Source organism: Micrasema longulum, unplaced genomic scaffold (genome assembly GCF_059751315.1).
Source record: "Micrasema longulum isolate JH-2025_06_02 unplaced genomic scaffold, ASM5975131v1 h1tg001225l, whole genome shotgun sequence".
NCBI classification, from domain to species: Eukaryota; Metazoa; Arthropoda; class Insecta; order Trichoptera; family Brachycentridae; genus Micrasema; species Micrasema longulum.
The window spans coordinates 369,762-385,162 of record NW_028278412.1 but is presented as its reverse complement, the minus strand read 5'-3'; the positions used below and the strand labels follow the sequence as shown (position 1 = coordinate 385,162).

General features: G+C 30.8%; 1 protein-coding gene across 4 annotated transcripts in view; it reads right to left on the bottom strand.

The window, feature by feature from the left end:
- LOC148276402 (carboxypeptidase D) overlaps positions 1-9,641 on the bottom strand; it is a 43,954-nt gene extending 34,313 nt beyond the window's left edge. For 3 of the 4 annotated variants that reach the window (XM_088234319.1, XM_088234321.1, XM_088234322.1), the window contains exon 1: positions 9,306-9,538. The gene's annotated coding sequence lies outside the window, so the exon portion shown is untranslated. Of the gene's footprint in view, positions 1-9,305 lie in introns of all 4 variants that reach the window. The other variant, XM_088234320.1, reaches the window with a different exon arrangement.
- Positions 9,642-15,401: the final 5,760 nt, after the last annotated feature.

The following is a 15,401-nucleotide window of genomic DNA, read 5'->3' as shown; positions in this document are numbered from 1 at the left end:
TTTCAATCGAATCTTTATAACGATGTATCGATAGTTTTTTATTAACTTTCTTTCTACTCGCCAATTGGTATTTTAATAAGACATGCAACGAATGTCCGGTTTTGTCATATTCAGCCGCGTATTACCGGCCGAAGAATAATATTTTCAAAATAAAACAGAGGCATACAAAATCAATAACAACATAACAGTATAATTAGAGGGGTGAGATTAGATTAGAATTTAAATTATGTTTATAGAAGCCTATTCCAATCGATTGTTTTATTGGACATTATCGGTCTTACGGTCCGTAGTTATACAGGTTTAAGTATTCAACGGATATTTAGTATTAGAGTAAGTTACGCATTGTAGCATTTCTAATTTAAATTAGTTCAATTTCTGCACATGAATTAAATTATTTTTGCACTAAACTTTTCTTTAATGACTGGCTAATTAAGGGGCAAAGGCGCCCCAAATTAAAAAAGTATTTTTTGCTTAAAATATGCTTAAGAGTCTCTAAAACAAAAAACATGAGGTTTCACAAGTTGGAAAAATTCTAAAGCTGTCGTTTTTATACGTTTTCAAGTTTTCACCCCACTGCATTGATCCTTTTCATCCCGGTGCCCTTTCAGCCCAGTTTTCTGAGCGATCGCTAACTGATGCTGCAAAAGTTTCTCGACAATCTTTGAAGTTTACCAGAAAGAAAGAAGAAGAGGAAAATGTTAATTTGAAAGGCCAAATGTATAGTCCTGGGCCCCGATTACAATGAAAAGTTAACATGTATCTTCAATTTTATCTACAAAGTAAAAGTAAGTTTTCTGTATGAATATCAGAAAATGCATCCAATTTTTCTTCTAAACATGTTTAATTATAGGTTACCGACAAAGATACTTTAAATGTTCAGGCAAATATACTCATTTGCGTACACAAATATCGGTTTTTCTTTATAGACAGTCAAAAATAACTATTAACTTCCATTATAATCGGGGCCCCGGCATGGCAGATTAAAGGTAAATCGAAAATTTCTTTTGTTAAATGTTAATTAAACGCGTTTTTATAAACCATGTTTTTTAAACTGGACAGACATGTAACTTAGCCAAATAGGCATCGGTTAATTTGAATTTTCAAACGTTTCTTCTCAGATACATTCTCCATCTATCTACATACGGATTTGTTACTTGTTTTAGTCACATAAAATTTAGTGTATTAGTTTTATTATTGTACATGTTAGTGAGGGTGAGTATATGTATTTAGGGTGTGTGAAGGTGTGTGTATATGTGTATGGGTGTGTGAGTATAGTATGTATGCGAGAGTATGTAGTGAATATAAGTGGACTTAATGAACAATGATTATCAAAAAATATCTGTTTTTTCAAACCTCTAACGAGGAAACCTATCAACCACCTTATCGATCGATGTAAAATTGTTAAGATCGTTGAGAACGCTCCGGCCTAAAATCCAAATTTAAAATATGTAAATGTATATATATGTGTAAGTACTAATTATTCACAGGGATTTGTCACAATAGATATTCACAGATCGCAGTGACGTCAGGAGCTTGAATAGCACTGACCCCCACCTCTAAGAATAAGAATAAGCACTCATACACACACATACACACATACATATAATGATTACATTTATGTATGTACCTATATAATATGCAAATATTTAGGATTATTATTTTAGAACATCAATAATGAAGTTCATATAAAATAAATAAGTTGAATATAAAAAAAATATGTACATAAATTGGAATATGCATAATTTTTACAAAATTACCTTTAACTTATTTTTGTACTGCCTATGATGAGATACATTATGCCTACATATTTTTTTTATAATAACTTAGGCACATTACGAACTCCCAGCAGTGATGTAATTTATAACTATGAACTTCAAGTATTTGATCACTTGTGGAATTTATTTATTTATTTAATTTATACCGCACCTACATCAAACGATCAAACTCAAATACTAAGTGTATTCGCAATATGTACGTATAGCTACCTCTTTGGGTTTTCCCGGGAGGTTTTCTCTCGCCTCTTGGTATCATGAAGACAATACTAATGAATACATTTTAAACCAAAATGTTTCATAATGAGTGTCGATTTCTTAATGACATTTAACATTAAGTAACACTCACAGTTTTTTTTGTAAATGTACATACATAGTCATTTATTATTAGCTGGAAGTAATATTATTTAATTTTCCAAAGACTATTTAGTTCTTGGAACAACCATTCAGGATGTGGATAATATAAGACTTTTTCTTGTACAAATAATACATAAAATAAACAAAACAAAATTATTCATCTTTTGGAAAAACTGCGTCATATTTTCAAGTCAAAACACGTTTAGTTTCAACATGACACATCTTGTAAAATTAATTTCACACGAGCTTCAACAAATAACGATATGTATCGATGTGATGTAGGCACCTCGGTCATTCTCAAAATTTGAGTTAATTTATCTCATTTACGCAGTTCAATTTTTTGTATTTCTAGTAGTTTATTACTTATTTATTTATTATCATATTATATACATAAAATTATACGTTTATACAAAGTTGTTTTGACCATCTAACTAAGCCAGTCAAAAGCATATATAACAAACAGTAATCAATACATAGAAAAAATAATAAAGGTAGTAAACATGGTGAAAATAAAGTGAAAAACATAGTAAATTACAAAGTAAAAAAAGATAGTAAAAAACATATTTGAAAACTCAGTAAAATACGTAGTAAAAACAAAATGCAAAGTAAGAAACGCACTAAAAGACATAGAAAGAAACGTAGTAAAATACATAATAAAAAATATGTTTACTCGTGTGTATGGCAAAAAACATATTTTTTTAAAAACATAGCAAAATATGTAAGTAGTAAAAAGAAAAAAACATAGCAAAAATAAAGTAAAATATGTTATAATGTCTACCAAATGTCTATAAACATATATTTTTGCCAAAGATCGGATTATAAATTAAAGAATTATTTAGCCTTAAAAAAATTGTTCCGGTAAACTAGGAAAACGCTTAGTTTTGCATTGGGCCTTAATTTGAATTTGACCGTTTTTATGTAATACCTACCTAATGAAAAAATACTATATTACAATACCCGGCAGTTAATAAAGTACACTGCCGACTTTGTGCATAGATCGTCGTCTCTGTTGCACGAGTCCGGTATTTGTAACATGGATAAATGACAAAGCCTAAGTTACCCAATTAAGTCAGCAGTTTCTTTCTTAAATCCGATGTATTTTATTCAATGCCGGGTACTGTACATATTTTTTTTCCTTTGACTCAATGTGTCAATAAAAGCCATATTTAAATAAATCAAAATGTCTAATTTACTTGCACAAATCTGATCTACCTTTATGAATGTTCTCGCGGGGGTAGAAAAGATTTCTACTTGAGGATTTTAATTTTTTTAGGATTTTTTGCGTGCCACTACACTTTGCTTCATATATGGCCGCAATGATGATAAAACTTCAAATTAGCTTTTTAAAGCGGAAAAAATTGATACGGTTTGGTCAATTCAACCAGTTAAGTGTCATGCTTAAAGTCGCAATAATGTTCTAAATAAAAATTATCATCAATGTTGTATATATGTACAAATGTTTGTAGACGGAGTGGATTGCCTCCCCAAGAGGTTATTTAGATCTAAATTTGTTACAACAGAAAGGGAAAACATAAATCCAGCCAATGACAGATCATAAGTCCTGTAAATGCATAGTCTTCCTAGACAATTTAGAAAATCTTCATGTTTCGTTTCACGGGTTCGTATTTATTGTACATATTTTGACGTTTAATCACCAGTGTGGCCATACATGCAAAAATTAAAAATCCTCAAGTAGAAATCTTCTCTACTCCCGCGAGAAGATTCGTATTAGCAGCCCTAGAAGAAAAATGCTCAAAAATCCATGTAAATAAGAAAACATGACTAATATTTTTTTTTTATAATATCCTAAACTGCGAAAAAATAAGTAACTGCCAAATACAATTTAAGTAACTGCCAAATACACACGTGTATTGGCGAATTTGTACTATGTTATCTAAGATAAGTAAAAACCCCACCTTAGCTTTTAAATTAGCAGGTTATTCCTATTTTTTAAATCTTAGCCAACAGTTTAACTTAACATATTACAACAGAGACAAAGAATATTTAAGAGAAGGTAATATGGAAGGCCAGGCATCTACAGGGCTTATGACCTGTCAATGGCTGGTTTAAGGGGCCACTTTACACACTGTGTAACATTCACCATTCTGCCTATATTTGAACATCTATATTCCTTCAATTCTTTCATCTGTTGATGTTTGTGAAGTTAAAGAGCTGAAACCTTTATTTATGTTAACAGTTTAACGATTGTTTTACAATGAATAGATTAATATTTTTTCGTCAGTTACATTGCACTAATTTATTATTTATAGACATGGGGTTTATTTTGTTATATTGAAAATCGTATTTTAATACTATATTGAGGATGTTCAGTGGTTTTAAAAAATATATAAAAATGTACGTTTGTTAAAATATTGTTGAAATAAGCCAAAAAAAATATTTTTATTTTTATGTATCAGCGCTATTATTTTTTAAAGTTTTGTATATTCAAAATTACTCCGCATGTGACGTCTCAAAATTGGTCAGTTGACTTACCTGAAATCGGAAACTAGTAACGTCGTTCAAAGTAGTTAGTTATTGTATTTTTAAAAAATAATTAAATAGGTACATACCGTAAGAATTTTCTAGTGCTATGGATGTTTTTTGCAAGTTGAGAAATGCCGTTTTTGTAATCAACACTATTTTCAAAAGGTGATTATTACAGTTATTTTGTATAAAAGCGGTCTGGCTGTTTTTAGCAGAACATAGAATATTATTCTTACTGCACCCGATAACACCAATATCTATTTTTTTCTAAATTGTGGACTGGATGCTTTCTGCATAACAACGTTAATTTGAGGTACCTTTTTAACCTGTAGCAAGTAGAAGTTTTGTTCAAAAAACGATTTAAAAAAGTCGGCCTCATGGTGTAATGGTCAGAGCGTTTGCCTAGCATGCAAGAGATTTCGGGTTTGATTCTCGACATGGTTGATATGAAATATTTATTCTAAATTGTGTTTTTATGCTAGAATATTTCATAGTCCCTGGACTGGTACCTGAAGCGTAAGTCTGATCCTTCATGTAACAAAAACAATCTAGATACGCTGCGACTGAAGTACCAATGCAGTGCCCTATGCACCATTAGGTGCGAAAGGGGAATGATGATATTGTGATGCTGCCCAGTTGAGTTTCAACAAAAATTGACGCGACATTATTCACTGATACAATATTTTTTTAAATTGGGATCTAAAATTCTCACCGTTGTCTGTCTTGGAAACAAATTTATTGTATTTTTTTTTCTATGAAAATACTTAACTCTTTCCGACCATAGATGTCGCTAGTTTTGTGCTTTCATTCGATGATGATTATGATTAGATGCGAAAAGGGAATGATAGTATTATTAATATAGAAATCAGAAACAAGTGATACTTAAATCCACAAATTTGGAATAATAAGTAAACGGTTTCATTGCTTTTGCGACATTTTCAAGTATCGTCAGTAATCGTCCTTTATTTGTATAATGAATTACAATAAAGTTTCGCTAAGAATTTTCACTAACAAACTGGAATGGTTCAGATCATGCAAACACAGCAACCCTGAAACGACTGTTTATAAAATATTTAGCAAAAAACATTTTTTTTTACAAATTTACTGTTTTATGAAGTTTTTATTGTCTCCTGTAAAATTTAAATTAAATAAAACAATGATAACAAAATACTGGATTTCTCCCTCTAGGAAGTCATTGAGATTACAACAGAGATCCATAACATTTTGAAAAGAAAATATGGAAGTCATATTTTCTTTTCAATCATTGGCTGGTTGAGCGGCCATTTCGAGAACTGTGTATCATTCACCATTCTGCCTATCTTTAAAAAACAATTTTTCCTTGAATTTTGCTAAGTTGAAAGATGAAAGTTTTATTGATTATAAGTTTTTTAAACAATTTACACCGCCCAGGCAGATGAAGAATACAGTTCTGTGTGTGAAATTGAATCAGGGCGAGAGTTGTCGACTCGATAGAGATAGGTGCGAGTGAGATCTGCTGAATTATTGCTTATCTATTAGTAAATTAAATAAGATGCGGTGTATTTTGTACTATTTATTTTTAAATAGTACAATGATTCAAAAATAAGAATTCGTTTTAATAATATTTATTTTGTTGAAAATATGGAGGCTTAGGCATTTGCGGGGCTTATGATCTATCATTGGCTGGTTAAGGCAACTGCGTAACATTCCTTACTTTTAAAACATTCGTAATCCTGCATTCTCAATGCCTGGACTTCCGTATTATCTCCTTAAAATATTTTTTATCTCTGTTGTAATTTGTTAATCCTGTAAAGTTATCATTTTGTAACTTACATTGTATTCAAATTAAGGTGATGATAAAAAAATTAATGTTACTATTTTATGACAATATTTACGTTTTATAGCTGTATTTTGAATTTACGGCATCATGTTAAAATATTATGATCGTGGAAAAGATAAGTTTTTATCGTGAGAAAAAATTGAATTCGCGATTGTTATGATATTGATGGTAGAAACATCGTGACTTATCGCATTTAAAGGTTAATAAAATAATTATGAGTCTGCAAGTGTTTGGACGTGTTGTGTTTTAGATGTGTTGTCTGGTCACCACATTGGTTAACTCACATTGATTATATTTAATCTGTGTAAAAAAAAAAACTACAATCGGAAGTTTACAGTACCTTTAATTTTATCTACAAAGTAAAATTAAGTTGTCTGTGTGAAAAATATAATATGCATATATTTTTTTCCTAAACATGTTTAATTACAGGTTACCGATGAAGATATTAAAAAAAATCGTACAAATATACACATTTTTTTATATAAATTTCGATTTTACTTTATAGACAGACGAAGATAATAATCTACCCACTAATGTTAGAGACGCCCCGCCACTTTTTTATTTACATTTAAATCAAGATTGAAATGTCACTATCTAAATATTTCAGTTTTTCTTTTCTCCTTCTTATTTCATTCCCATCTTCTTTCCTCTCTTCATAGTATATATTTGTATATATTTTTTGTTTTTAATTATGAATAAAATTATAAGATTCAGTATAATTCCTTAGAACATGTCCATGTACTTGCAATTTTCTCAAACTTAACGGTTTGGGTAAGTAGGAAGAAAATGCCTAAAAATAAGATAACTCTATTAACTTCCCATTGTAATCGGGGCCTTGGGTCACGATTGCAAACGCTATCTTCATTAGTACATATCGAGACGGTAGAAAGTACAATCGGTGTTCATTTACGAAAATGTGTATATTTGTATGAAAATTTTCAGTATATACGTCAGTAACCTGAAATTGAACATGTTTAGGAAAAAAATATATATGTGATATTTTTCATACAGATTTTACTTTGTAAACAAAATTGAAGATAAATATTAACTTCCTATTGTAATATGTGCCCTGGACAGAACCCTTCAGTCTTATGATCAGCGCCTAGAACATTTTGGTCCTGATAAGTTGATTTAGACAGATTTTAGACTTTTTTTATAGAATAATTAATTAACATACTACAACAGAGATATTTTTTTTCGAAAATATTTAATACCGAATTTAATGTTTCTTGAAAAGGTAGATAAGGTGGATAGAACGTCAAACTTCCAAAGTATTCGGCATCCACCATTTCATGATTTGTACCTTTTTACTTGAATGCGTTTTGAACGAAATATTTAAGCAGAACTTGAATCCTCCGTTTTTGGTTAAAAGTAATCCACTGATTAAATATTTCGCGAACAAGTGCATTTGCGATTAAATGTTTAACGTACAAATGTCATAGCGAATAAATGTTCGGCGAAGAAGTGGTATAACGAACAAGTCGCTGGCGGTGAATTGTCTCTGCGAAGAAAAGCCCGCGAACAAATGTCTTGCGAACAACTGTCGGCGATTAAATTTACGGACACGAGAAAATATGCCTCAAATAAAAATAAATAATTACATAAACCGCGAGTTTTCTTGGATTATCATGCCGTGTGCCGTTCGTATTCTTATCAGACGTTTCGGATCGCATTACAGCGTCCATCATCAGGTTTGATGTGATGATAAATAACCCAGATCAACTCATTGCGTATCTGAACGTCATTACGGTGTTTTAGGGTCAGACTCCAAAACTTCCTAGGAACATTCCTCATGGTAAACTTATAAAAAAATCCTTTTTTTTCAAAACTCTTTTTGTATGTTTTTTTTTTTTTCAATTTGAAAATCGAACAAACCTTTGATTTATCGATCTAGAATCCCTTCCACAAACCCCTACACCTCCCCTACATTTTTTTAAGATAAAAAAACGTATTTGAATAACGAAGCGATATAGACCTGACGTTTGTGGAAAGAATGCTAATCCAAGAAATTAAAGATTTACTAAATTTTCGAATTACAAAAAGAAATCATAAAAAAAATGAATTTTCGTGAAAAATTCATAAGGATTTTTTAAAAGTTTACCATGCCAAATGTTCCTCTGAACTTTTGCGGTTTCTGGCCCTGAAACACTGTAAAGGTATATGTAAATAAAATAAATATAAAAAACCCGCTAAACCGCGAAACCTTCTTATATAGTTTAATCATAATGATTACGCATTATACAAAAACATTATACAGAACAACAATATTAAAAATATTTAAATTTGTTGCAACCGAGATAAAAACATTTTTGAGATGGTAATATGGAAGTCTTAGCATTTACAGGGCTTCTGACCTGTCATTGGCCGGTTTAACTGGCCACTTTATAGACTGTGTCACATTCATTAGATTTAAAAATAAATTATTATTCTCAATTATGTTAATTTATAATGTGTCATTATTTGATTAAATTTCATAAAACTGCTCACAAGCCGGTTTCGCGCTTTTTTTTCTTTGTCTTTTATTTACATGTATAATATATTAATATTTCAAATAATTTAGATCTAAATGACTCCCTTGGAAGGAAATCCAGCCTGTCTATAAACATTGTCGAATAACATTATTGATAAGTGTACGTTTTTCTTGATGCTATTTTAAAATTCATTATACCTACGTACAAGAAAATGTTTTATCAATTAAAATTTTGATATGACGTTTTTTATAGAAAAAATGTTGTACTAAAATTTTACTGAAAATTTCAATCCTTTGTCAAGAAAGTACCTTTGACGGATGAGACTTTTAATCAATCAAATAAGGTTAAATCTGAAGGTCGCTAAATGTGCAAATAAAGTCAAATTGCTACAAAAAAACTCACCTTCAAATAATGCACCGCAATTTTCGTTTTAAAAAACTCTTATCAAATCCCCATCAAAGTAATTGAGACGGTTAAATCGCGAACCAATATTTTCCCGTGTTATTCTTTGTGTTCAATTGTTACCGATTTTCAAAAAGTGTTCCACTCATGTCAAAGAGAACACCTTTGACATTCGAACGACTCCAGTGTTGCCCGCACACGCGCAGTCCCTGGCGCGAACTGAACCTTACTGAGTAGGTATCCGGTATAACTTGGGTACTTGCCGAGTGGGCTGAGAAATAAGAGGAGGGATACCCAACGTGCCACCCTGTCTCCAATCGAAATTCAATACCCAGTAACTGGAAAATAGCAGAAAAGAGAAATTTCACTTCGAACTTTCGTAGAAACCGCATCTACCGTGCAAAAGCAACTAGGCTGAAGAAAGGGTATGGAATTACGATTGCAATTATTTCTTATTTCAGGCCCGAATGAAATTGTCTGTGTCTATACCTTTTCCGTTTTTAAAAATATTTATTCTATTTCTGTACCGTTCGTCCGAAGACGGCAGATACAACTGGGTGCTTTTAAGCGTTTTGGGGAGGTCCTAGCTCCTATAGGAAACAATTTATCGATGAAACAAAACGATAAGGACACGCCAATGTTCAAACCACTGCTCTAGTGCCAATATCATGGGCAAAAATACGGGAATACATTTGTATTAAGAAAAGTCAAATCGCTTTTTTTATATTTAAAATATTCGACAATACGACCAATCGTGCCTACATTTCAGTAGCCTGTTGACTACCTTTATCCTGATAAATATCTAAAAGATTTTTCAGTGTGTAGAAATGCATACAGTATGTATAATAACGTTTTGTAAAACAACATAAAAAACTGTTTTATCATGTTTTTTTTCTGCGGTTGTGCGCATCATTTTGCAATGTAAAGGTTGCGGGGATAACAGAGAATAGAACCTCGGACTTTATAAACAGCTTATACGTTAAATTAACTAAACTATTTTATTACTTATTTTATTCATGTACGTTTTGGGAGGTTCAATGACATAAAAACCAAAACGCATGTTCATAGGTTATCTAAAAATTAACGCGTGAAAAAAAAATCCCCGACCATAAACCTGCATTGCTGCTTTTTCTTTGTTTTAGAAACAAAGGTCGATTTATTATTTTTAATAAACATTTCTACTAAGTTGCATTGTTACACTTCCACGCATCAGTTGCTTCAAGCTGCCCATTGAGTTTTTCCCAGAAAGAACTTTCTCCGGATGTTTTCACGGCAAATTGGCCGCTATTGCTACATGGCACAGTGATCATAATAAAATGCGGGCACCGAGTCGCTTAGCCCGGATCCCCATTTCTCCATGTACTGGATCTCTCCTGCGGCGCCAATATGCTCCAGTGACGCAGGAGGGCAGAAGCATAATAAGCATTAGCATACTGAAATCATTATACATTCATAATAGCAGAACTGCTATAATTACTCCATAAATTTCATGTTAAACGTGGAATAAATTGCAATTTCAAAAACATAACTGGGAAGACTGAAGTAAGTTATGAAAGGATCTGAACGATCATGAAAAGAGGTCTGGAATAATATTAGGTCTTACACAAAGCATGACTACCTAAAATAGGGAAAACGTATTTAATAAATCCGTTTGGAATGATCAATCCAAAAAAAAAATCTAAGTATTTTTCTAAATGTTTTTATTGCTTTTTTTACTAAAAAAAGTTGGCACATTTACCTTTTTTTAGCATGTTAAATTTGTAAAAACGAAAAATTTCTCTATCTATTTTTCTTTTTTTTTAAATACATATTTATTTTGCATTTTAATTATAAGCCCTGAAACATTTTGTAAAATACCGAAGGATTTGTTGACTTAGAAATACTAGCAATTCAAAACATTTTAGCACAGCAAATAACAATAGCATTTCACATTCGATGTTAATATATTTCACAGCTGATGAAATTGGAATATCAATAAAAAATATCGATTGATTGCTATCACTTACAGTATTCAGATTTTATAAACAGATACCGGTTGTAGATACCCCTCAAGAAACATGATATTATCACATATCTAATAAATTCAGCTAAGTATAAAAGTACATTTTTAATATCAAAAACATTTTTCGCTTTGTGGTATGACATTTTACACTATTTGTTTTGAAATGTGTACAAACCACTTTAATACTATGAAAGTGGTTTTTACAAATTGATTCGTAACAAATCAGTTCATATTCTAAAGCAATGAAAGGTTATTATAATTATTTATCTACTGGGTTTTTCCATGAAAATGCGACATGAAACTGAAAAAAATATAAAAACTTGTCATTAAAACGTCATATACACTGATGGGTGCTAAAAAAGTTTTTGGTTTAGTAGCTAAGACGCTTGAATCACACACGCAAGGTTCCGAGTTCGATTTCCGGTGAGAACACAAAAATTCATTTGTGATTTTTCTGTAATTGATCACGGGCCTCCTGGCCTGTTGTAATGCAATAACAAATAATCACGAATAAAAAAATAATCATGATATTAAGTTTATGGTTCCTCGTCTAAAGATTCCGAAGATGATATCCATTATTAATTAAAGGCTAAGATGAGTGAATCTTTGCCGTAAATGTAATTTTAAAATGACTGAAAAGTTCATTATGTTACTATTCAGTAGCATCCATACGCATTTTTTTGAAAAATATGACTTTTTAAAGAATGTGATATGAGTTTCCAAAACCATATTAACGTGAGTTACTTTTATTAAATTTAAAAATATTAAATTTATCATTCTGTTATATGCGGCGCCTGCTATTCCTAGCCCACTCCCAGTTATGTTTAAAAGCTGCCAATTTCCATACCATAATATATACTCCCAGGTATTTAAAACTTTCGATAATTTAAAAATATTTTTTTTTTGTTTTTTTACAACATACATAAGAGGTAAAACAGAGTATTAAAACAATAAAGGATAATTACATAGCAATAAAATACATATTAAAATAAAATACATAAAACAAATAATCCCACAAAGGCATGGCATATGGCATGGCATGGTTCGTGGGTATACAATAAATGTTTATGAATTTTCGCTCCTATAATTAATAGATAAGTGGTTGGGCCTAAATAACTAATATTCTTGTTCAGTCTTGAAAAACTATTCACGGGGTAAAATCCAGTACTTGTCTTCGGACATTTCGACACTCTAAAATAATTTTTATTTTGTGGTTCCGAGATTTACATACATGATTGTGTTTTTTTTGTTGTGGATTTGAAATAATTAATACCGACCTTTCTGTCGCACATGAAGCCTCATTCGAAATTCAAAATGTGTCTCCCAAAGGTTGCCACATGCTCCGAATATATCAGAAAATTTAAATAAATTATTACGGGGTAGATATACTGGTAAGTATTCATTTAGAATTTCTAGTACTTACCCACATACGTACAATGTGTTTTGTACTACCCAAAATTGAATTTTAACGTCACAAATTCCTCATCCACTACGATCGGTGCATCATTGGATCACCAATCGAAATGTATCTAAATTAGTTATTTTTTATTTTTTAAGAAAATCATACAGTCTTTATATAAATACAAGGTACAAAAGAACAATTAAAAAAAGTAAGACCAATTACAGATTTCACATTTATTGTAGGAGGAGAGGGGAAAAAACAATTAAATTCTAAAAAAATAAAAATATGAAACAAAAAGTACATAAAAGGGAGAAGACATTATATAGCTCCAACTTTACTTTCCTACCCTCTCTCTCTGCTTCCATGAACATTTATATTTCTTAGTAAAAATTCACAACCATCAAAAATTAATTAGATGCAGGTAGTAGATGTACATATGAATAAGTAAAAATTAAGAGTTGAAATCAAAAGCTAAAATTAAAATTAAAAGTAAAAGTTGAAATTTAAATTTAAAGCTTAAATTAAAATCAGAAGTTTAAATTAAAAGTTAAAATTTAAACAATATTTGAGTGTGTCCAAATGTTAGTAGACAAAAAACTGGATTTCACCCCCTCGGGAGTCATTAAGATTACTAAATTACAACGGGGATGGAGAATACCTTAAATAAGTGTGTAAAGTGGCCACTTAAACCAGCCAATGACAGGTCACAAGCCCTGTAAATGCCTAGACTTCCATATTCCCTTATTTAAGGTATTCTCCATCCCTGTTGTAATTTGTTAATTAAAATTAAAAGTTAAAATTAAGAATTAAAGTTAAAAAGTCAAAATTAAGAATTAAAATTAAAAAGGTAAAATTGACAGTTAAAATTATAAGTCAAAATTGAATGTTAAAAGTTAAGCAGGAGATAAATTCAAAGTGTCTTTAACAGATCTGGTGTTATGTGTGTGAAATCAAGAAAAGTAAGTACAGAACCCCTGAACAAGTGTTTTTGACTCGATGGCTACTCTCAGGTAAAAATCCTGAAAAGGGAAATTGAGTGATGAGCTTTGTGGCGCCGTGTTCTTGTAGTTTTTCGTTAATGCCAAAGCTTTACTAGAAGGAAACTCAGGTAAAAATTCTGAAATAGGAAATGAGTAGAGATAAATCCGCTTCTTAAAGCTGTGGTTTGCGCATCCGCCTTCCATGATTGAGGTCCTGGGTTCGATTTACGGCAGGAATGAAGATTTTGATGTTATTTTCATTGTACAATTAGTTCACAACAGTTACTAGTCCCTCGAAATATCTCTTATTTGTTAAGACGGTACAGAAAATAAAATGACAAAATATTTGTTGACATGCACTAGATTGACATCTGATAATACTGAAAAAATCTCGTAAATTAAAGTTTTTTTCTTCATATTGTTAATTCTTTTTAAAAGATTTGTGGCAAAGCCAAAAAGTAATTTGTTGCGAAAGAGCGGGAAAACGTTTTCGAGGAGGATTTCCTTCCATATTTATGGACGCTTAGGCATTTACAGGTTTTATGACCTGTCATTGGCTAGTTTATTTATTTATTTACAATTTTTTGTTTACATTTGTTACATTTTTTATTGCATAATATATATCACTCTATTTATAAAAACAAAAATCCCACATATACACTATGTAACATTTACCATTCTGCCTATGCACAAACGTCCACATTTCCTTAACTCTTTCTTCTGTTGACTTTTTTGAAGCAAACTAGCTGAAACCTTCATTATGTGCGTGAGATTCATCCGGCTGAACCATTTCATATTTTTCAAAAATATTTTCCGTATCTGTTGCATCAAATTTAGATCTAAATAACTCCCTAGGGTGAAAAACCAGCCTGTCTACAACTATTTGAACATACTCAAAATAATGTTGATTAAACTAACTGTTTTAAGAAGCATAAAAATAAATTGATGAAATTCTTTTCAGGCGTTGCCTAGTGGGTGAAATGATTCAACCGATTGAATCTAGCTCACATGATAAAGGTTTTAGCTCTTTCACTTCACACAAGTAAAAATGCGAGAGTTGAGTAAATGAGGATGTTTTGCTCTCTGCTGCGACAAATTTATATTGCTACAAAAAATTTGGACAGACTCAAAACATTGTTGACGAAAAGTAATACCTTCAGTCTACAGAAAATACAGGTTTGAATTTCATTATTAAAACAAACAGTCTTAGTTTATTCGTGGGATATATTACTCGTACAGAATTAATGGTGTTGTCCTCTTAGCCCCATTATAACATGTATAATATATCGCAGCTATACAACTTCTTAGAGACAAAACCAGTCAGTCTCATACTGTAACATGTCATATTTTAATATGCGTTTACGCAGTTATTTATTTATTTTATTTATTTTATTTATTAATTTTACAAAACGCCCAAGGGGCATTTACAAAAAATATACAGTTAAGTACAAACATAGTGCGTAAAAATTTAAAAGATAAACAATGCTTTTTTGTATACATTTAGAAACAATAAGAAGCATACTGCCATGCAAAATAAAAAGTGAAACTTTACATAGTAAAAAAGAAAAAAAATATTTTAGATGGATATAATAAAAGTAATTGAAATAAAAATCAAATTGTAAATAACTTCTAAAGAATTCAAACAAAAAAATATATACATTTTCATATACTTATAAGTATAAAAAAAAAATGGTATCAACAAATTTTTGTTA